We start from the raw sequence: 23,458 nt of genomic DNA on the forward strand, positions 1-23,458 counted from the left end.
GGCTAGAGCATTACACAATTCAACCTTCTACTGGTTGGTTAATTTCTTCTAACAAAGGAATTATAGATTTGATGGACAGCATAATGCTCTCGTCAGAGACACGTGCAGGACAAGTGAATAAGTAATCAGCTGGTCTTCTAGATTATCTATAATGTCAAATAAGGCCTCTTTCTCTTTATTATTGGTGATAACATTTATAGAATGACTATCGCAAGTGCAAATTACACTGCTACAATCTCTGTATTATGAGTTCATATTAACAAATATGGATTTATTGTAAATCGAGCACAAATTAGAAGATATGACTGATCCCAATAGTATTCAATATTCAAAGTTTACAATCAAAAGGATATTAAGCCTATTTGAATGGCATGTAGATCATCTACATACACCCATTCCTCTATCGAGAAATCATTGACCTCAGACCTATAATTTGTACAATTATAAGGCGATTGGTACAACTTTATGTATGTTTGGCCCAACACTCTCTTGGTTCGTCAAATATTCAGAGCAGATGAAGACTAATGTAATTCCCTGAAAGTTTGCAACTGGTGGAACAAAATTTGAGGAAATAAACAGGTATTGTCTACACAGTTTCAAAAATAATTTGAAAAGTTCCAGGTAGAGCAAAATTTTTCTACACTACCAAAAAATGTTAAATGATGTAAATTTTTTATCGCTAAAAGAATTTTATATACTATCTATTGGTCCTTTGATATTCATGAAATCGAAAGGATCAAATACTTAAGCAAAACCATCAAGATCAAAGGCTGGAGCCCAGCAGAGAAGCTAACAACAAGTTCATCCTCACAGAAGGAAGCGCACCTCTCCAACGAGGAATTACAAAGAAGGCTCAAAGAAGACTTGTCAAATCTAGATAATGAGAATAATTCAAAATAGATTATGGAGTTATTAGATACCACATCCTCTCATGCCAGAGAACCTAGCAACTTGAATATGTTGGACTTTCGCTATCGTCAAAAGTCCATTACCAGTGTACCCAGAATAAAGCCACTTAAGCAGATATTTAAGGAAGAAATCATAAATATACCTTGTTTATCTAACATTCTGATAATTTTATATGTCGTAATGGCCATTCCCATTTTATGTAGTTTATTATATATTTCATGTTCTACTAATCCATAAATATTCCATTCTGCGACTTCTTTTCCAAAATGTGAAGTATGCGATAAAAATTCATTATCTTCATACTGCATATCCGAAAATGTGGAATTTTTATAATAATTCCTCTTCAGTGAGTATTTAGAACTTAGTTTATTAATTTTATTATCATTTTTTTCTGATAAAGTTCTGATAACCTTGCCATTTATGACTTTTAATTCGGATTTTAGGCACTTGATAGAAAGTATGAAAATTTTCGAGTACCAGAATTGTTAAGGTTATCTTCTACCAGCGAACCTAGCAACGGGGATATGTTGGACCCATAATGAATAGCAAAGGCGTACCTTCTAAATTGAAAGAAAGGTGCCCACACCCCTTCGATGTTTGAAATTCTACTTAATGGGCCCCACAAATAAAACGGAACCTAGAAGACATGGCATTAATCTTCAAGGAAGAAAAATGCAAAATCTTTTCAAAATCATCAAAAGACAAGTTCAAGATAAGGATGAAAAGATGGTCAGAGACACGTGCAGGATAAGTGAATAAGTCATCAGCTACTCCTAGATAGGCGTATAATAAATAGGTTGTATTAGTGTATGGATAGATGTAAAGTAGATAGTGTTTGTGAAATTTTAGTCAGCTTTTTTGAGGCCTATTGAAATTTCCCAACTCAGAAATATCTCTACCATCTCCCATATCTTCCATCTCCCTAAGTAAAGTTTCTCATTTTCCCATATCAATAAAAAGTTTTTATAACTATAAATTTCTCTATTTATCAATAGTTTTTATTAATTTTGCTTTAGATTTTTCCAAGAGTAACACTAATTTTGACCGGCTCTAGGACAACGTAACTCTCTAGCCACTCCTACTAATACTCACACTCTCTCCTGGGTAACTTGGCTCTGATACCATTTGGGGGACGGATCAGGATAACGGGGAGCAAAATAACAGTTTAAAATAATTACTACTTTAAAAGTAGTTTAAGGTGTCAAATTAAGCTTTAAAACAAATTAACTTTAAAACAACAAAATAAGAAAAAAATAATCTAAAGAAAAAAAAATTAAAACAGTAGAGAAATAGAGAAATTTATACTTACAAAAACTTTTTATACTCTGTTTATTTTACATCTGTGTATTTATTAATATATGTTATTTACTTTCCACCTGTTCGATAGCTGATATATATCCCTTTATTCTTGCTTTTGATGACCTTTAGAAGAGATGTGCGTTTCATATATTTTGAAGGGATTTTTGTCTTTTGTCTTTTGTCCTTTGTGACATAAAGACTTGTGTGGTTTTTTCTTTGTGTGTCATGTGGTTTTGGGTGGATTCCATGTAGTCCACCATTTATTGTGTCTTATGTTGTCCGTTTTGTAGTGACATGTCCTTATGTGATATTTGTCTTCTGTTGAATGTAGGATTCAGTTTGAGAGAAAGAACCAGATGTAGATTTATTAGATGGGGTTTACCATAAATATTTATCTTTTAAAAGGATTAATAATATATGAAAACTTTATAATATGTAGAGATTTTTAACCTAATATTTTGTATTTTATGCAAAATATATATCAAATCTTTGTATTTGTAAAATACAGTAAAGGACCAAATAGGGTTTTATCAAATCTTTTCATTTGTAAAATATAGTAAAGGAACAAATAGGATTTTTGGTACAATATTTAGAGAACTAAAAATTTACTGGTAGATAAGTTATTATCCATCCGTGTTATGCATTGTGTTAGATTCCTTGATTTGGCAGAGCTATTAATTTGTAAAATATGTTTCTTGTTTAAAACATTTTGATAAAAAAAAATTTGAGCAATAACTAGTGAGGGATTTTTTGTAGTAATTCAGCATTCTCTAGTAGAGTAAAGATATTCTGTTAAAATGAATTCACTAATACTTTTGGGTCTCGAGGGGATTATTTGCCTCACTTTGTACATCAAGTCTTTAACCACTCTTGTACCTTCGTAATTTTTATCAAGTGCTCTTATTTGCAGTACCTATAAATCCATTATCTCAAATTGCTTTTTATCAGGAATATTCTGTTCTTCCTTCTTCTGTGGTGTGACTGGGGAGACTGCTTGTGTACATGCCCCGGGCGGTTTCATGGATACTTTTGATGTTTGGTAAGTGGTAGGTTCTGGCAGAGATGAAACTTCTACCAGGATTGAAAATTGAATTTCTGGATTTTTATTTTCTCTGTTGAAAGGCCTTTTAATTTTTTCTTTTGATTGAAAAGGCTTAAATGTGGGTTTTGTCTTTATTCCATGTTTTTTGTGTCTCCTTATTTTTTCCCTGAAGAAATTCTTTGGTCCAAAAATCTAGGACAGAATTGTTTTCTCTCATTATAAATCCTATTTTAAAATCAAAACTTGATTATAAAGCTTCCATATGGCAAATATTTGTTTAGAAATTAAATTGTTAACATTCTTTTGTAAAACATCTTTGGCTGCTTTGCAGTCTACTCTTAGTCAAAAAAATTTATTTATTAAATCATCTTGAAATTTAGTTATACATAGTACTATAACCAAAATTTCCTTTTTAATACTACTATAATTTTTTTGAGTATGATTCCAGATTTCTGACGTGAATCTTACTAACTGTTCAGTAGATCCTATAGAAATTATTTTTTTAAGGATGCCTCCATATCCTATGTCTAAGGTATCAATCTCCACAATAATGAGAGCCTCTGGGTGCGGTATCCCTAGACATGGAAGATTTTGAACTGTTGACTTAATTTTTTGAACTGTATTAGTGTGCTCTGTACTCCAAGGTACTGGATTTTTCTTAAGACACTGATAAAGGGTTTACATACCTGTCTAATATTAGGAATAAAATCTGCAACATAGTTGAGACTTCCTAAAATTCTGTAGAGCTGAGTTTTCTCAGTTAATTCATCTGAAAATTTAGAGGAGAACCCTATGGCTCTACAAATGGGTTTATAGGTTCCTTGATATAAATTGTGACCGAGAAATCTAATAGAGTTTTGGAATAATTTAATCTTCTTAGAACTAACTACTAGTCCATTTCGTTCGACAATTTTTAAAAATATGTGGAGGTGTTTAAAGTGTTAGTCAATATCTTCTGAATATATTAAAACATCATCTCTATAGACTATAGAAATTTCACTATATTGATTAAATATATTGTCATAATATTTTGAAATTCAAATGGAGCATTTTTTAGTCCAAAAGATATTACATTCCATTCATGTTGTACAGAAGGAACATTGAAGGTTGCTTTATAGTTTTCCTTTTTCGCAATTTGTATTTGCCAAAATCCTGAGTTCATATCAACCTTGCTATAAATATTAGCTTTATAAGTTCTTTTACGAAGGTCATGTTTGTTAGGTATTGGGTACCTAATCCATTTTAATACTTAATTAAGAGGCTTGTAATTGATAACTAGTCTTGGGGCACCTCGTTCCTTTACAGCACTATTATTGACATAAATGGCTTAACAACTCCAAGGTGATTTAGAAGGTCGAATGATTTTTTTATCTAATAAATCGTTAATTTCCTTTTTATAGAATTTCATTAATTCATGGTTCATTTGAATGGGTCTTGCTTTTGTTGGAATAATCCTTTTGTCAAATCTTTCAATATAGGTTAATTCAACTATATGCCTTTTTCTTCCACAAAAGGCATTAGCAAAATACGAGCAGACCTCTCGCTCTATAACTTCGTGTAGATTTTTAATTTTTGCCTCTACTTCTATGGTTTCTAAAGAGGATTCACTTCTTTGAATTTTAATTTCATCTTTTAAATAATCTATTTGTTGTGAAATTAAATTGATTTTAAAGACCATTTTTTATAAGGTCACTTTCTATTTTTGATAAACTATTTAGATAAGGAAAAAAAAATTTCCCCAACATAGTGGTGTGGATGTCGTCTAATTCGGAAGTATAAGATTCTATATGATTTGTAAAAGGGATACCTATAATTATCTCTTCATTTATATCTTTGGTTATTACAAAGTCATTTATGAAACAAATTTCATCATCACATATGTGTGCATTATATAGTTTATAATTTATTTTTAATCTTTTGCCTGTTGCAGAGAATAGTTTTGTAGTACCTTTTTCAATATACTAAGTAAGGATCATACCTTCAATGATGTAGTTTTGATCGGCACCTGTGTCTAATAATGCCACCTTTTGAATTGTGTAATTTTTATTTATAACTAATGTAATGTGTATATGGTAACTTTGTGCTTTATCTTTTATAATTTTGTAAATGTTTAATTGATTTTTGTGTGAGCTAATATCTTTATCATTTTTTCTCATTTTTGATGTCTCACCAAGCTTTAATTGATATGGTTCCGATTTGTTATTAGAAATTAAATTATTAGTGTGAGCAAGTGATTCATTGCTAAATCCCTGCTTGAATTTTTTAATTTCCCTTTAAAATATTGTAACTTTATTTGAAGGTACTGTATAGTTGTTTCTGATTTTTGTTCATTAAATTCATTTGACATATCCTTCATGTTAGAGAGTTTAATTAATTTTTTATTAGACTGTTGATTAAGAACAATATGTTTAAAGGCTACTAAATATTTTCTTCTAAGGGTTGGGTCTTCTAAGTGATCGATTATATCAAATAAGACGTTTTTCTCTTTGTTGTTATTAGTAATAACATTTATAGAAAGATTATTGCAAGTGCAACATGTACCTGTGCAATTGCAATGATTAACTAATTTACTACTACAAACGCTATTAAGATATTCTTTTGAATACGAATTATTTTCATTTTCCTTTTTAGTTCTAAGGGATTTATCATGTCTCCCTTTTTTATATAGTTGCAACATGTATTATTATTTGTATTATAGGGGATTTTAATTCTAATTTCTTATTATATTCCCCTATAATGTCGTTGGAAATATTAAAATCTTCTTTAAATTTAGGAATTTCATCCTTTGATAATTTAAATGTTGGGTAAGTTTTCAACCTTTTATCGAAATAAGAAGAACTGGGTTTATCTTTAAAAGTTGATTTATTCCCAGCTTCGAGAATCTGTTTAGATACTACATGTAATAATTGATCTGTATAATTATTTTCTTGGAGTATTTTATTTATATCTTTATTTGTAGGATCAGCTTTAGTATCTACTATATCCAATTTAAAAGGTGAGGCAGTAATAATTCTACCTTCTACTGGTAGGTTAATTTCTTCTAACGGAGGAACTATTGATTCTACTACTTTATTACTAGTAGTACACCATTTACTAACAATCATGTTTAATTAATCCTTTTGATCATCTAATTTCCCCTGTAATTTCGAACCATTTAAGAAATTCAATATTACATCTTAATCTTATCATATCATTGCACCATTTTTCTCTAAAAAAATATCTTTCTTTTAATGAATATTTTTGTTTGTACCATTCCTTTTTAATAGAATTTTCTGGACTATTCCATAATTTATCTAAATATTCAAAGTCAGGTTCAAATATTACATCTAACCTAATCATGCATAAGGAATTTCTTACTCCTGGCATTTCACTAGTAGTGAGACTTATTGATTTTTTAGCTTTTAAATTTGTAGATTCATATTCTACTTTTGGAATTATTTTTGAGAAATCAACTCCTTTTAATTTTCTTTCAATATCTTCTAATGTTACTTCCCCTTCTTCTACAGATTTGGAGATTGATGGTCTAGAAAAGGACATTCTTTTACTTGAAGATACTTGATTGAAGGATTGGGATCTTAGAAATTTTAAATATCTAGATCCATCAGGATATTGTACTACTTGTTCAATATTTGAATTTTCTTCTTCTATTTCTAGCTCCGTTATAGAGTCGAAATGCCAATTATCTTTTAATAATACATCATACCTGTAATACCCCATGCATTTTATCTTAATTCAGCTCATAGTGCTTGCTTAAGACACTTAGAACCAAAAATAAAACTAAGTGTTGAGACTTACTAATTTCCAAAACTTCTAAACTTCAATGATTTCATTCTCGACCTTCCTGGCCTTAGAATGTCGATTTTAAAGTTGATTCATGATCGGGGTAGTCAAAGGTATATCTCGGGTGAGTTTTGAATTTTTTTGGCAAGCGTAAGGACATGTTTGGAAGTCCAAAATAGCAGCTGCATGCGATTAGCATACGATGCGTGCCCCAATCTACCCCTAGGGATCATACGATGCACGCTTCATTCCAGAGATCCAGAGCATACGACACATACTCCATAGCATGCTCCGAAAATTTTCAACTTTTGATTCCGCATATTAGAGGACAATAAGGTCTTTTGTCTCACATCAAAACCACCCTAAACACATAATTTCAGCCCTAAATAGCATAGATATATCATTATTCACCTTTTTCCTCTCAAGAACAAACCCTAGCTCTTCAACATTCAAGGTCAATTCTCAAGAAATCCACCAAGAACTTTATGAATTCTTCAAGCAAGGTATGTTAGATGTTGATCCATGGACCCTTTTCATCCATGGAGTTCAAGAACCCTATTTTCAAGTTCCATTATGATATTAACATGTATTTATGAATTTTATCCATGAACTTCCATGAATTTTGACTTTATACCATGTTTACAAATATTTTTTATTGGGATTAGTTCTTAACATATTTGAAGAATGAAAATTTCATGTTGAAATCCCTAACCAATGATTTTAGTATTGACGTTATGGTACTATCATGTGTATTAAACTAATTCCATACTTTAACTCACGACCCCATGTGTTTGATGAAATGCCTCATAGATGAATTTTGAACAATGACTATTTATGATGTTCTCCAAGTTGTATTATGGTTTCAAATGCTCTCATGTGTTCTTATTAATATTACTATCGAAACTTGGGGGTTATGAATACCCAACAACTTAGCCATTTACTTAGTTTAAATACATTCAGAAGGTGTTTCGATTACATTAGAGCATTATTAGTTTAGTCAGTACATCATGTCAGAAATCTTAGTTCAGTCCAGTAATTAGAGTCAGTTCAGTTGGGAGTAGGATTCAACACCGAACAAACCCAAGGATGGGGGCTCACCTACTAGTTGAGGGTGTGACCATTAGTAGCAGTCTCTACGTTCTAGAACTACGTTGCCAACGTAGGTTGAGATGTTAACCTACCACTTGAGGGTTGACATATATCTCATTAGGGCCCTGCTAGTTGAGGGTGACCCTTAGTCCTTTGGGACAACACTTTAGTGGATCCACATAGACATTGTTAGTACCCATGGCATGGTACTCACACCTTCCAACTGGGGTTACAAGTTGGACCCTATTTAACTTATTTTAGGGCATGTCAGTTAGATAATAGATCCCACAATTTTAGTCCACTAATCATTCTAGTACTCAGTTTCAGTCTTGCTTGACCATGGCATAAAGTCACTAGTTGTGTAGTATTAGTATTTCAGTATGTCGGTTTACAGACTATCCCAGTTTTATGTTATATGCTTGGTCATGCATTCTTAGATATTATACCTTTCATGTATGCATCAGTTATCTTATGCCATACTTGCAGTTAGTTCTTATTCATACACATGAGCCATGCATATCATCTTAACCCCATTTAGCATACCAGTATATTCAAAGTACTGACCACATACTCATTTCTTGCACTATGATGTCTCATATCATAGGTTTGGATGCTTAGGTTCCTGACCGCACTTAGATACTCCAGTGAGTCCGCAGCAGTAGCAGTGGTGAGTCCTCATGTTCTGAGGACCATTTATGTTTATTTCAGTTTAATTCTGTAGTCGGTCGGAGTTAGTTGGGGACCTATCCCATCAACTCCTGAGTCAGTCAGTTAGAGGCTTTCATACATTTCCAGTCAGTTATTTAGTTATCAAATATTATTGATAGTCGTACAGATATTTTTTTCAGACAGATGTTTTCAGTATTTTGATTTTGTATTATTTTCGTATCTTAAACCTTATGGCATTTTCAGCTAAGTTCTGCATATGTTCTTGGTAATTTTATACAGTACTCATGACAAGTACCAACATGGGTTAGCTTGTAGTCCTTCAGGGATGTAGGCACTATGTGATGCCCAGGGTATACCCACGGGGCATTACAATCCCATTTTATAATTTTTTGGACAAAGGTATTATTATGATTAAGGTTAGCTTCCATAAGCATGGTACCTCCTTTATTACTAATTATTTTAGTCTTAGGGGCTAAGGTTGTTTTCATTAATCTGTTATATACTTTATATATTATTGATATTTATTTTGTATTTACCTTACTTTTTATGTTTTTTGTTTTAACATTTAATGTTAATGAATCCTTAATATTTTGATCACTAATATCTATAGAAAAATTAGGATAATAATTAAAGTATACCAGGTCATTAGCGAGATTACTTTATAATACTGCTAATAATGAATTATCAAAATTTAATAACCTATTATCTCTTAAAAGTAGACATATAGGTACATCTAAATATAATCTATACAATGGTTTAACTGCTACTTGAACAACACCTATGTGAAGGAACTTGTAATTTTTTCTGTATCTATTAATAGCTTCAACTGCTAATAATTTAACAGTCTCAATATTTCTATTAAATACAATGGTAGATTCTGAAGTCTTAATATTATAATTTTTAACAAAATCAAAGTGTCCAGTTTTATAGACTCTATTAAAATTTTCTTTTGGAATATTCCAATTTTGTAATTCACTTTCTATTTTAGCAATTTTATTAGAGATAGCAGAAATATTAATACTATTTATTACGTTTTAGTTGGTTGGAGTATTCATTAGGATATTTGCAGATGAGAGAGAAAACACTATCCTAGGAGCAAATCTACTTTCGATGTTACTACCACAATAATTAATTTTGTGTGCAGTAATTACTAATTTTCTTCTTCCAAAATTCTTTTATTTTATTCCTATAGGCTAGGCGGCGGAAACACCTCTGGGTCCGGCTCTATTTTCACACACTCAAAGCTAATCCAATGGAAAATTCCAGGTTTTCCAACATCTAAACCTCTATTACACGGCTACCTAACTTAAGGAATAAAATTAAGAACATAGAGGAAGAAAAACAGTAATTACGAACCAGAAAAATAATTATTCAGGAGTAACTCTAATTTTGACTGGCTCTAGGCCAGCATAATGCTCTAGCCGCTCCAACTCATACACACATACCTCCCGAGAAACTTGGCTCTGATACCATTTGGGAGGCAGATCAGGAAAACGGGGAGCAAAATAACAGTTTAAAATAATTACTACTTTAAAAGTATTTTAAAGTGTTATTTCGCCCCCCCCCTACCCCAATCCATCCCCAAATGGTATCAGAGCCAAGTTTCTCGAGAGGTAGTGTGAGAATGAGTAGGAGCAGCTAGAGCATTACCCTGTCCTAGAGCCGGTTGAAATTAGTGTTAATCTGGCCGGACCCGGAGGGTGTTTCCATCGACAACCTATAGGAATAAAATAAAAGAATTTTGGAAGAAGAAAATTAGTAATTATTGCACAAAAAAATAATTATTGTGGTAGTAACATCTAAAGTAGATTTGGTCCAGATAGATGAAAACCCCTCCTTAAAATCATCTTTCCCATGGTCTCAAGGTCCAAAAATGGCAAAAATTGTAAAAAAGAGAAATTTATACTATTTAGGTGAACAATACCTCATGATCACAGTTTCCCCCTTGTAATTGTACTATTAAAATTCACCAACATAAGGTAAGTCATCGCAATTGTAGGAAGTGGGACCTACAATTGCGATGGTCAAACTCGACCTGGTTCACTAGAATTGTTTTTTCCAATCACAGTACCCAAAATATGATTATGATGAAGAAAATTATGAAGTCCCACAATCATGAAATTTATCCTGGCAATCTCCATTAAGGGCCTAATTGCACCAGATATTAGTAACTCAGCTAAAAATCCATGATTCAAAACATTTGAAAGGATCCTTTGAATTAATTTGGGACCTCATATAAAAATAAACCAATTATGTTACGAGGCTATTTTTGACATTTCAAACTCAAAGGAATAATCAAATTTACAAAAAAATAGGTCATTTATAATGAATTATCCCCTAGACCTCTTTTATGCTTATTTTAATTAGTTTTTGTGTAATAGGTCAAAATATAAAATAAAGGCATGAGACTCAGTCTAACTATGATACTAATCCAAAAATAACATTTTGGAACTAATGGAACTAACAAAATCACCATCTAATGATCATATCATAAATTGTTGACCAATGTAAAACTAACCTCTTTTAAAAGCCTCTAAGGGTCTCAACTCGCTCAAATCACTTCAAACACATTGGGGAACCATGCCAACTAACCCCACAACTTAGAAATAGAATATAGAAACTACAAGGATAAAATGGTTGATACATAGAAAAAGGTGAAATTCACAACCATGGTTATTCCATAAGGTCATACAATACCCGTAGAAGAAAGTTAAGTTGCAAGTGTCGTTACTGGTTGAGTTTTGAGTTATGTTTAAACTAGGGTAAACTTAAATAAAAAATGAAACCTAGAAGATAAAGAGTTAGGGTTCCAATACCCATAAAATTAAATATATTTGAGTATTGTTTCCAACTCTATCAACTATTTAGTGGCACAGGAGTAAATAGTTATGATCGCTTTACTAAAGCTTGTTTGTGCTGAAAAACCTGAGGCCTCTATAGTGGGACTCTGGTTGCTATAGTAGGATAACGGTAGTATATTAACCTATTTTGGTATATTTTAGTTCATAAACTCCAAAAAAAAATTCCAAAGCCCTGGGGGAAATTTTGTCAAGGATCGGTGGAAACTCTCTTTTAGCATCGATTAATTCATTCTTCTTCTAGAATCATTAGAATGGAGAATTATGGTAAAATTCTTATGGTTTAGAATCCTTGGTTCATGAAATTAGGGGAAGCCATGGGTATGTGTATTTTCACCTAAAGTTACTTTTAGATTGTAAACTAAAAATTCCTAGTACAAATTTGTTATTCCAAAATATGAAATTTGATGGTGGGGGACCTCAAATTAAATAAATATGGGATCTTTAGATTTAAAACTCTATTAATAGAGATGAGTTGAGTATGATTAAACTAGTTAATAATTAGTAACCTTTGGGTAATCGTCTAGACTATGATTAAGCATAAAATTAGTGGTTTTGAATTCTTAAAGTATTTGTTTAAAGAGTTGTTTATTAATTACTCTTATAAAAGTTGTTTATTACATAATTTAGAATTCTAAAATATAAAGAAAAAGGAAGAGTGGTTGTGGTATAGCTGGCTTATTGTATCAACTTGACGTCCAGGTAGGTTATGATTTATGAGTAGTAATTTATGGTTATAAATCATATTTGTGATATAGATTCAATGGAAGAAATCATTCCTAGGCCCGCGGGCACAAAGTTTGGAAGGATAAATATGGAATTAATGTAACAAATATCTAATTGGGTGTTGTTATGGTATTGTGTGAATCCCTTGATGGATGTTTTGTCTTTGTATAACTTACTTGAATAATTTCAAGGTGAATATAAGACTGTGGATGATAATAAAGGGATTTTGTGGTTGTAATCTATAAAACTCATTTTTAATACCTTAAAAGGATGGATTTTATCTTGTATATGTTTGAAATATGGAATATACTTTCTTAGACATGGTTATGGGATTGCATAAATTAAGAGTCTATAGTCAAGTTAGGCTAAGTGTTAGAAAGTAAGATGTGTAAAGGTGTATGACTAAAGCTTGAATTGTAAGTTTAATAGAGATCCCCACTTGAATAATTAAGTCAGGTCTTAAGCCTAGTAATGACTTGAATGTAAAGGTTATTGGACCTGTCTTAATAGAAATAAAAGAGGATCATATTAGTGGATGGATTTATAAATATTGAAATGGAATTTAGACTTCATTTGGTTCAATGTGCACTCCTAAAATGAAAACTTGAATTTAGTGAATATGGTTTGACAATGCTTGCTTGAATAATATGTGGATTAGTCTTTGGCATTCTATAATTGAAGAATATAAATTGATAAGGCATGAATTATAAGTTGTTATATGGCCTTTGGGAACGTTTGTGATTTTGTGTGTTGAAGAATAATTATTATTTACATGAAATAATGAACTTGAGTTTGAAAAAATATTTAGAGTGTTTGTCTACATGTTGCGATGCATGACACAAATGTTGACTTGTTGAATAATATTACAAGTTTCTAATTACTTTAAATGAGTTTGTGTAAAAATATTTATTTTAAAGTGCAAATATGGTTGAATTATCTCATATTCTAATTATACATGTGCAAAATTGGTTGATATTGTGACAGGAACTAGTAAAGACCATTGTCACAAAATTGGTTTAGAAAGTATAAGAGTAGGGATATTAGAATACGGGCAGCATAATATTTTTTAGGATAAGGGTGGAAGACACTAGATGCTTGTGTTATTTGGTACATAGACTGAGTTCATCCCCTACAGGTCATGGCTAGTAGACAACCATAAGACCCTTAGCATTTGTGTACATGGTATTGGAGAGTTTAATGGTTCTTTGAGTGAACTGGTTAAAGTTTATTAATTATTATTTATCTGTGGATCTGTTATTTTGATGAGTTTTTTTATGATTCCTTGACTGAACTGAGTTATATTGTTATTTTATTCTATTTGGACCATTATGTAATTTGGTTAATTAGAATTATATTTTGATCTTTATATGGTTCGGTTAATTAATTTGAAATATGAAATGAGTTACTATTTGTTATCGTGCAATAAATGAATTGTTATGAGTTTTGTTGTGTCAGATTGAACTGAATATTATTTGCTTAAAGATGATTTATCTATCTACTTGACTTGATTGTGTTAAGGTAGTATACTAATTGGTTCCATAAGCTTGAGATTATATTTCACCATAATTACGTATTAAATATGTGAGGTGAATAGGTGAGTTGTTCCTAATTTATGGGCATAACAATTAAGGTGTAAGTGAAATAGATGGACTAAGAATAACTATTGGGACTAAACAAGTTAGAGTTATGATGGATGACATTTGATGTGAATAGTTATGTATGATTAGTGATAATAAAGTTGAATAGTATAAGGTTAATGTCAGTGGTATAGATTGCCTACTAGTAATGAATTGGGTATAACTAAGTCATCGAGAATTAGAATGTAAATAATCTTAGGTAATATGAGATATAAAGACAACATCAATGGTTGAAAGAGATGTTGTTTATTAAATTATTATATAAGTTGTCATGTTTTCTTTATGTGATTTCTATCTGATGTTTATGTGATATAACTCTAGTTGATTCCTACTAATATGTGTGGTTTTATTAATACTACTATTTCTATACCCTTTTTAGGGTACAGTCAGATTGCAAGATCAGTTGTTGTTTTTTTGAGATGTGAATATTAATCTCCACCAGCTTCTACTCATTTCATTACTATAGTGGGAACTATGTTTTTTGTTCTGTCTTTTAATGTATTAAAAACTCTTATACATATCTAGACTAAGTCATTAGGTTAAAAGATTTCCTTTTATGTATTTGATGAATTTGTAATAAAAACTATAATATTTTTAATAGATTAATGTCTTTCTTTCATAATTTCTACTTTCTTCTAATTGGTTGTAAGGGTTCTTCTATCTTGGTAGATTAGAGAGGTAGATGTACAATCCGATTAGTTGGGTCATGAAAATTGGTATCAAAGCACTAGGTTACCAATCTCAAAAGTTCAAGAGCAAATGTTAAGTAAAATCAATGAATTGGTGTGTAGATATCCACATCAAGTAGAATCCTGGCATCAAATCCTTAGGAATCAATGAGGAATTTTGTGAATTATTTCCCTTTTTTCTTTTCGATAGTTCTACCATAGTTGTTTTCTAGTTGGGTTGAGGCAAACTGGTATTTGTATCTCTACCATCATAATTAGAATCTAGTCAATTCCAATTTGTATCTTAACATGTTTGCAATTAGAACCTAGTTGTTTCTAATTGGTATCTATTCGTAAGAGGTTAGACTTATGATTGCCAGGTGAATTATGATGAAATTGCTTAGTTGTAACTTAGTTTAGTATATTATAAGATATGACTGTGATTATTGTTTGGCTTGATACTAGTAACTAGTGTAGTTAATAAAAGTGTTGTTTTAGCTATTTAAATTGAATTTATTGTTGGTTTTTAATTTTTTGATTACCTATAGGTTTAATTAATGGTTGAAATATGCATTGGTGACTGAATAATTGGTTAAATGAATGATACATATGTTGGTGAATAAAATGTTTGTTGATGATTGGATTGTTTATGAGATGATTGAGATGGTGATATAGTAGCGATTGACATGTAAGTTAAATGATATGACTGATAAGATATGATGTGTTGATAAGTTAAATGGCTGATGTGGGAATTGTGTCTATTTAAAGGGACATCCATATTTAAACATTAGACTTATTTGACTAGGTGGTTTTGACTATTGATTTAGTAAACTTGTTGTATTATGATGATAGTTTTTAGTGGATAAGGAAATTGCGAGAGGTGGAACCAAGTTCCTTTATATTTGTAAAATGGTAATTATGGTTGCCTATTGGTAGAACTAATCATTTATATGTTTATTAACAAAATGACTTGTAGTTCATTGATTATGGTTTGACATAGCTTATATGCTTATTTTACTAGATTAACTATCAGTTTCCTTGAATATTGAATATTTGAATTTCTATGATTTATGAAATAAATTAGTTTGATTAAGATTGATGATCCTTAGTTGTAGAGTCGATTGAGGTAGTAGAGTTATTAGAGGTGTTCTTGAATATCCATTTCCATCTCGTTGCTTATGATAATACCTAATTGTTGTTGCTCCTTGAGTGGTTGGTGTTTGTTGTGTTGGTACTTTGAATAATTATAAGCTAGTTGAGAGTTTAAATAATTATAGTTTGTCTTTGGGTAATAATTAATGAGATGGTTTGTTTATAAATAATTAACTGTTGAGGGTGGAATAGATTAATGTGAATCATAGTAGAGAATTATGTGTTAATTAAATCCATAATAGTGTGCTGGTTAGTTTTTATACTCTAGAGGATTTATTCTTGAATGTTGATCTAGGAGGAGTGAAAAATAGTCATAAAGTATATGTCCCAGGGGAAATCATGGTGTAGTATTTGGTGGTGGTGTATTTGTTATAGCATTGGTTAAAGTGTAAATTACTAGGTAAAGTTTTTCCTAGGATGAGAGTTGATAAAATATCAGGCTAGGGTCGGCTCTAATGAAATTATGGTATTGTGTGGCTTAGAGATATTTGGTGTATCTAGGTGTAGTATGTGATGAAATTAAGGTGACATCATGATTGGCTAGGGACATAGTTGCCCATGGAAACTTTTGAAATAGAATTTAGGTTATTTGAACTCTGAATATAGCATTTGACATAAAGGGGTTGCTTTGGAATGTCAAAATCTTAGAGTGAACTGTAAAATTTGTAAGAATTGAGAACACCAAGAGTTACTGCCTCACCTATGCTTTGTATAGTAGGAGGTAAGCTGCTACCACGAGCCTACTATAGCAGGAGTCAATAATGGTTCATCTTGCTATAGCAGACAGATCCCACTATAGCGAGGCCTCTATAGTAGGAACTGAGATGCTATAGTGATCTCGATGCAGTAAATGTTCTATTTTATCCAAGTTCAAATGTCATCTCAGCATGAACTATTAAGGTTTTATTCTTAGACCACTATGAGAGAAATAACTAATTTGAGCATAAATGTTTTTCCCCATATCTTCTTGTCTTGAAAAGCATTGATAGAGAGGTCAAGTATAAAATATGGTTTAGTTAATAAACAATAGTGGCTGGATAAGTAAGGTGCAATATGAGCAACTCTGAAAGTAGTGTCTTTCTAATTCTGACTCATGTTTTTCTTCACCCAATGAAATTTGGAGATGAATGAATGGTAAATTGGTATCTAACGTAATGACTCATTCCATTGTTACTAAAAATATCTTTGTTAAAGGCACAAAAATCTCATTCTTCATAGGTGTTAGGATCAATTCCTTACTATGGAGTACATTAGATATGAATTCAGGTAATACAATGCCCCTAGCACAAAGTTAAGTTGGAAGGGTCCTTACTAATTGAGTTTTGGGCTAAGTTTAAACTAGGGTCAACTTTAAATGAGCATTCCTCCTAGAATTTAAAGCGTTATGGGGCCCAATATCCACCAAATTAAATATCTCTGGATCTTTTTTCCAACCCCATCAACCGTTTGTTTATTCGACACCAGAGTAAAAACTTAAGATCTTTTTACTAAAGCTTGGCTGTGCTAAAAAAGTTGAGGTTGCTATAGGGGAATCAGGCTGCTATAGTGGGACAAAGGGAGAAAATAAGCCTACTTTGGTGGAATTTCAGTTCATAAATTCCAAAATTTTATTCCAAATCCCTAGGGGGCTATTTTCTCAATGTTGGGGTGAAAAATTTTCATTGATGTAACAGTTTTACTTCCCTTGAACATTGATTAATATGTCCTTCTTCTAGGATCATTAGAATGGAGAATTATGGTGAAGTTCATATGGGTTAGAACCCTAGGTTCATGAAATTAGGGGAAACCATGGATATGTGTATTTTAACTTAGATTTCATCTAGATTATAAATTAACAATTCCAAAACATAAAAATTGATGGTGAGCACCTTGGAATTCAATAAAAAGGGGATCTTTAGCTTTACAATTTTAATAATGGAGATTGATTGAGTATGATATAACTAGTTAATGATTAATCCACCCTTGGGTAATCTTGTGGACCATGATTAAGGTAGAATTAGTGGGTGTGAATTTCCAAAGTATTTGTTTGAAGAGTAGTTTATTAATTAGTCCTATAATTGTTGTTTATTATATGATTTAACATTCAAAATATTAATTAAAAGGAAGAGCATCTATAGAATAGTTGCCTTGTTGAAGTAGCTTAATGACCAGGTAGGTTATGGTATATGACAAATAGAATATGGTTAGAAATCATAGTCGTGAAATAAATTTGATGAGAGAAATTATGGTAGCCCTAGGAGCAAAGAGTTTGGATGGATAAAATATGGAATTAATGTAATAAAGATATAATTGGGTATTTTTATATTATTTTATGGACAACTTGATGGGTATTTATATTTGTATGACTTACTTGATGAATTATAAGGTAAATATATGAATGTGGGTAACAATAAAGGAATTGTGTGATCTTGTAATCTGTAAAACATATGTTTAATACCTCAAAAGGGGTAGATTTGATATTATGTGTGATTGGAATATAGATATTCTTGCTTAAATATAGCTATGAGATCTGATTATGATAAGAGTAGGTAGTTTCATATCTTAAGAGCCTAAAGTTAAGTTAGGCTATGTTTTAGGAAATAAGATGCATAAAGGTGTTAGGAAATAAGATGTGTAAAGATGTATGGCTAAATCTAAAACTAAAAGTTGAATAGAGATGAATGCTAAATAATTGGTTGATGGAGTAAGGTCTTGAACCTAGTAATGACATAAATTTAAAGATTAATAGATAACTGTGGAATTTACTAATATCGATAGAAATAAAGTAGGTCCAACTAGAGAATGAATTTATGAATGTTCAAAGGGAGTTTCAACTCCATTTGGTGGATTGTGCACTCACTCTTAAAATGAATATTTGAATTTTATGTATATGGATTAATAATGCTTACTTGAATAAGTTGTAGATTGGTCTTAGGACATATTTAGGAATATGAATTGATAAGGCCTGAATTATAAGTTGTTGGCTTGCCTTCGGGCATACTTGTGATTTCATGTGTTAAAGAATAATTGTTCTTTACATAAAATGATGAACTTGAGTTTGACCAAATGAGTGGATTGTTAGTCTACTTATAGAAATGCATGATGTGAATGTGTACTTGTTTGATAATATTACAAGTTGCTAATCACCTGAATTAAGTTTGTGCAAGAAAACTTGTTTTAAAGTGAAATTGTGGTTGTATTATCTCATTTTGTGATTATAAATGTGTGACTTAGGTTGTTGTTTTAACATGAACCGTTAGAGGTCATCATCACGGAATTGGTGGAATTTAAGAAGTACAAGGATGGGGACGTTGGGATAAGGGTGGCATAAATTAGTTTGGAATAAGGGTGGTAGACACTAGATATTTGGGTTATTTGTTACACGGACTGAAATAGGTCATTGATAATGTGAAACCATAAGACCCTTACTATGTATGTACAAAGTATTATAGAGTTTGACAATTCCTAGAGTGAATTATGGTTCCTTGAGCGAATTGAGTAATATTGTTGTTTCATTCTCTTAGGATCCTTATGTGGTCTAGTTACTTGGCATTATATTTGGATCTTCGCGTGATTCGGTAAACTAATTTTGGACTTGAAATGAGTTACTATTTTTTTCCTATAATAAGTGAATTGTTTAAGATATTCATTGTGTTGATTGAAATAAATACTATTGTAACACCCCGTGTTTTTCCTAGCTTAAAATTCATTCCTAGAATGTTAAGAATGTGATTCAAAAATGAATTACCTTTATTTCATTCGGAATTTTCCAGATTTACCCCAAGTACGTTAAGCTAGTGATCACTAAAAGTAAAGGTTCTACTCCGATGTCAAGGATAGAACAGCTCTCCCCAACGTGGGCAAGACGTTGGACTCTATGTAGCTCACATGTTTTATATCAGTTAGAAGAAACTCCCAAAAGAAGTTCCCTACTCTCTTTAAGATAAAGTACATATATTTTGAAAGTTAATATTTTAAGATCTCCAAAGTTGTACGTCCCAAATTCTCTAAAAGTGTTATGGTCTTAAAGTTCCTTAAGTTTTAAAGAAGTTCTACTCTCCTAAAGATAAATGCATGATTTTTGAAAGTATTGTTTAAAGATTACATTAGCTTATAAGTTTTGAGAATAAGAAGAGAACACAGATTTTTGAGTTAAGTATGATGAATCGCGAGATTATATTACATGTTTCACCATTCATGATTTAAGATATTTACATTTCAGTTTTATTCAAGTCATGCAAGTCATTCATATTTGCATGCATGATTTATGTAAAGAGTAATGATATCATTGATTTAAATGCATACACCTCCATATACTTAGTACATCCTCAAAGTGTTGATCCACATATATGTCTATGTGCTAAATTGTATTATAATGTAGGCACAATTCATAGCTCACATATCATAATCAGACAGGCTGAAGCTTCTTGCCAGCAAAAGACGAGCCTTTTTTATTCAAGGGCTCAAGTTAGTCCGAGTTTGTATAGTATTGTATTTTCTTCATTCAGTCATATTGAGTTAGGATAGCTGGGAGTCATAACCCGACTATCTATAGTGAATACTAGTAAAGGCTTCATAGACAGTCAGTAGAGTCAGTGTATTTTATTTTAGTTTCTTTGTAAAAGCAGAGTTGTAATCATGTGAACTCAAATTGTATTGATCAGATTCAGAAAGAGTTATCTTCTATTGATTTTGTACAATTTTATGCATTTATTTTAGTTGTTTTTGAGTTATACCAGTAGAAGGGTTAGTTTTGGGGTGACTTGTGGCTCTAAGCACCGTATGACGTCTCGGGACCCATTTTTGGGGTGTTTTAAACTTGGTATCAGAGCACAGAGTTCAAGAGTCCTAGGGTGTCTTTTAAGTCATGTCTAGTAAAGTCTTCTAGAATGGTACGGAGACATTTGTACTTTTCTTCGAGAGGCTAAAAGGCATATAGGAAATATCTCCATTCTTTTAAGTCTACGATCGTGCTATAAAAAGGTTCTCTAGGAAACCTATACAGATTCTCATCATACTCTATTCAGGCCATCTCTGCCTTATTTTTAAGATACCAAAAATAGTTAAGCTTAAGTCTTTATTGATAAAGCTTTCTTTGGAAGTCAGCACCAATAATTATAGGATTGTAAGCGAGCTAGAAAGTATCCCATCAGTGCTTTTGAGTTTTGAAGAATGAAGTGCTTTATTCATGTTCATAAAAGTCTTGCACTATGTCCAAGTCATATGTGCTTTCAGATTTCTTCTCAAAATCTATAATGTAAATCTATACTTCCCTATCCATGTATTATTCTGGAGATAGCATGATCAGTAAGTTCCAATTTCCTCTTCTGATAATGCTCTCAGTCTTGCTAGCAAAAAGTTTCAGAAGTCTCATAAAGCGGCTTGAGAGGAGCCTTATACTATGTTATAGGCCCCTCAAGTTTAAAGTTATGTCCTCATTCTTATAAGCCATTCAGTAAAGATAGAGCAAGATGTGTATTCTTAGATCATTGAATATTGTGTGTCAAGTTTCTATCTCTTGTAATATGTAATTTTGTTATCATTGTGTTTTTGAAAAATCAAAGTCTAGTGAAGCCGTGTCGGGCTTTTTCAATTTACTAGCATAGTTGCTTTGTTATTTATCTCATTTTCTTGTTCAAAACACAAAATAAAAGTCTAGTGAAGCCGTGTGAGGCCTATTTCGATTCACCAGCAACTTGTTATTCATCTTGTTATTCTTGTGTTAGTTGGAAGTGTGGGTTTAAAGGTGTAGCGACAAGAAAGATGGTAAGGGAAATGTATTGAATATATATATATATATATATATATGTATAGCATAATTTTTGCACATGATTGGGCTAGTAATGAAGTGATATGTCCTTGTTTGATATTTAGTGTAAAGTAAAGAAGGAGTTATTAGTTTAGGAGAGTTGTTGTTTGCTTGAAGTATGAAAAGTCATTGATGATAATTGTTGTGTTAGAAAAGTATTGGTTATTAATGAAAGTACTTGGTAGCTGAGTGTTATTCCCTTAAGGTTACAAAAAAGAGTTTAGCTGAAATTTAAAGAGCTATGAAAGTAAGTTAGTTATGAAGATGGGTAAATTGTAATAATGTAAAGAAGGGGGATGTGTTAACGGATTGTGAATAAGCTAGGTCATACGATGATAATCGATTATTGGTGTTATGGGGTTCTAGTGGACTATTGTTTCTTGATGTTTTATTTTATATCACCCTAATGAGAATTTTTATGCAAGATGGGTTGTTACTCATAATTAGCACTAGAAATTAAGTTTGAATAGTTGATGGTCATCAAGGTGGATGTAATGATTTCTTGGTTAGTGATGCTAGTTATATGGAAATGATCTAGTAGGCTTGAACAGTGTATGCAAGTGTTTGAGTTCAGCTATTCGTAAATAAGTATGATTTTGTAAGTATGATGTTGAGGTATGCCCAAAGTGATATAGGGATCCATTATTTTTGAAATTTATTAAGAATTATGTGGTTAGTAGTACCCTTGAATTGATAGGTATGAATGAGGTTATGTGGTATAAGATGTCCTTGTCGGATAACTTATGGGTTACAGGTTGATGATGTTGCAAGTTAGAAATGTGATATTAGCAGAGTATGAAGAAAGTTAGTATGGTTTAGCAAAGGTTTAGAGGTATCCATGTTAAGTGATAGAATCTAAGTTGGTGAGTGTTTAAGTCATTCCATGATGACTTATGGGGCTATAGAAATCTAAGAGTTAAATCTTAGAAGAAGGTATTAGCATTGGGTATTATGCATGATGATGTAGTCCTTCAAAGTAAGTTTAGTTTTATGTGTATTGATTATATCCTAGATTCTAGAGTAAAGTGATTTCAGTTTATATTTGAGTTTATGTAGAGGTTCACAGACTTAGAGTGATGTCTTAAATCTAAGGGGGGGATGATAGATTAAGTAACCAAGTCAGACTTCTAGATCCTAGTAGTGATGAACGGTTGTCTAGACAGGAGGGAGAGTAAAAGTTTCCTGTTATTGAAAGATTATTGCATGCTTATTTTAGCTAAGGTTGTAAGTGTGAAGTAAGATTAAGTCCATGTTTTGATACATGTCATGGTTAGTTGAGGCTTTATGTGTTATATTTTGGAAGATTTTTATATGTTTGTTTTATGTAATTCTATGAGTTTGGAGAAATATTGAAGTTAAGTTTTGTGTATGACTTGGTTTGTTGAGAATAGTTTATGAGTGTGTTCCTAAGAATTTAATGTTGCATGGAAGTTGGTCTTAATAGAGGTTTGTAGGATATGAGAAAGGTGTTTATTTAGAAGTGCATATATGGTTATAGATATAGGCTTGAACATCATGTTTGTATATATATCTGGATGAATGCATTAAGCATTAGTAAATGTCTAGTACGAGGTTGAATGTGATTGTTGGAGTGGTATTGAGAATTATGCATGAGATGAGAAGTTGTGAAATTCAGGGTGTGTTTAATTTATGATTTAGACTATTATTACAATTTTATGTGGTGTATCTTGTGATTTTGAGTTAGGCTTGAAGATGGTGAGAGCATTTATTTCAGTTTAGACATTAGTAGATGGAAATATCAATGGCCATGTGAGGATTATAAGTTTAATCAATCAGTACGGTGCTTAAGGGGAAAGTATAGTTGAGAGACTATTCTAGAA

This window comes from Capsicum annuum, chromosome 4 (genome assembly GCF_002878395.1).
Source record: "Capsicum annuum cultivar UCD-10X-F1 chromosome 4, UCD10Xv1.1, whole genome shotgun sequence".
In the NCBI taxonomy this organism is placed as follows: Eukaryota; Viridiplantae; Streptophyta; class Magnoliopsida; order Solanales; family Solanaceae; genus Capsicum; species Capsicum annuum.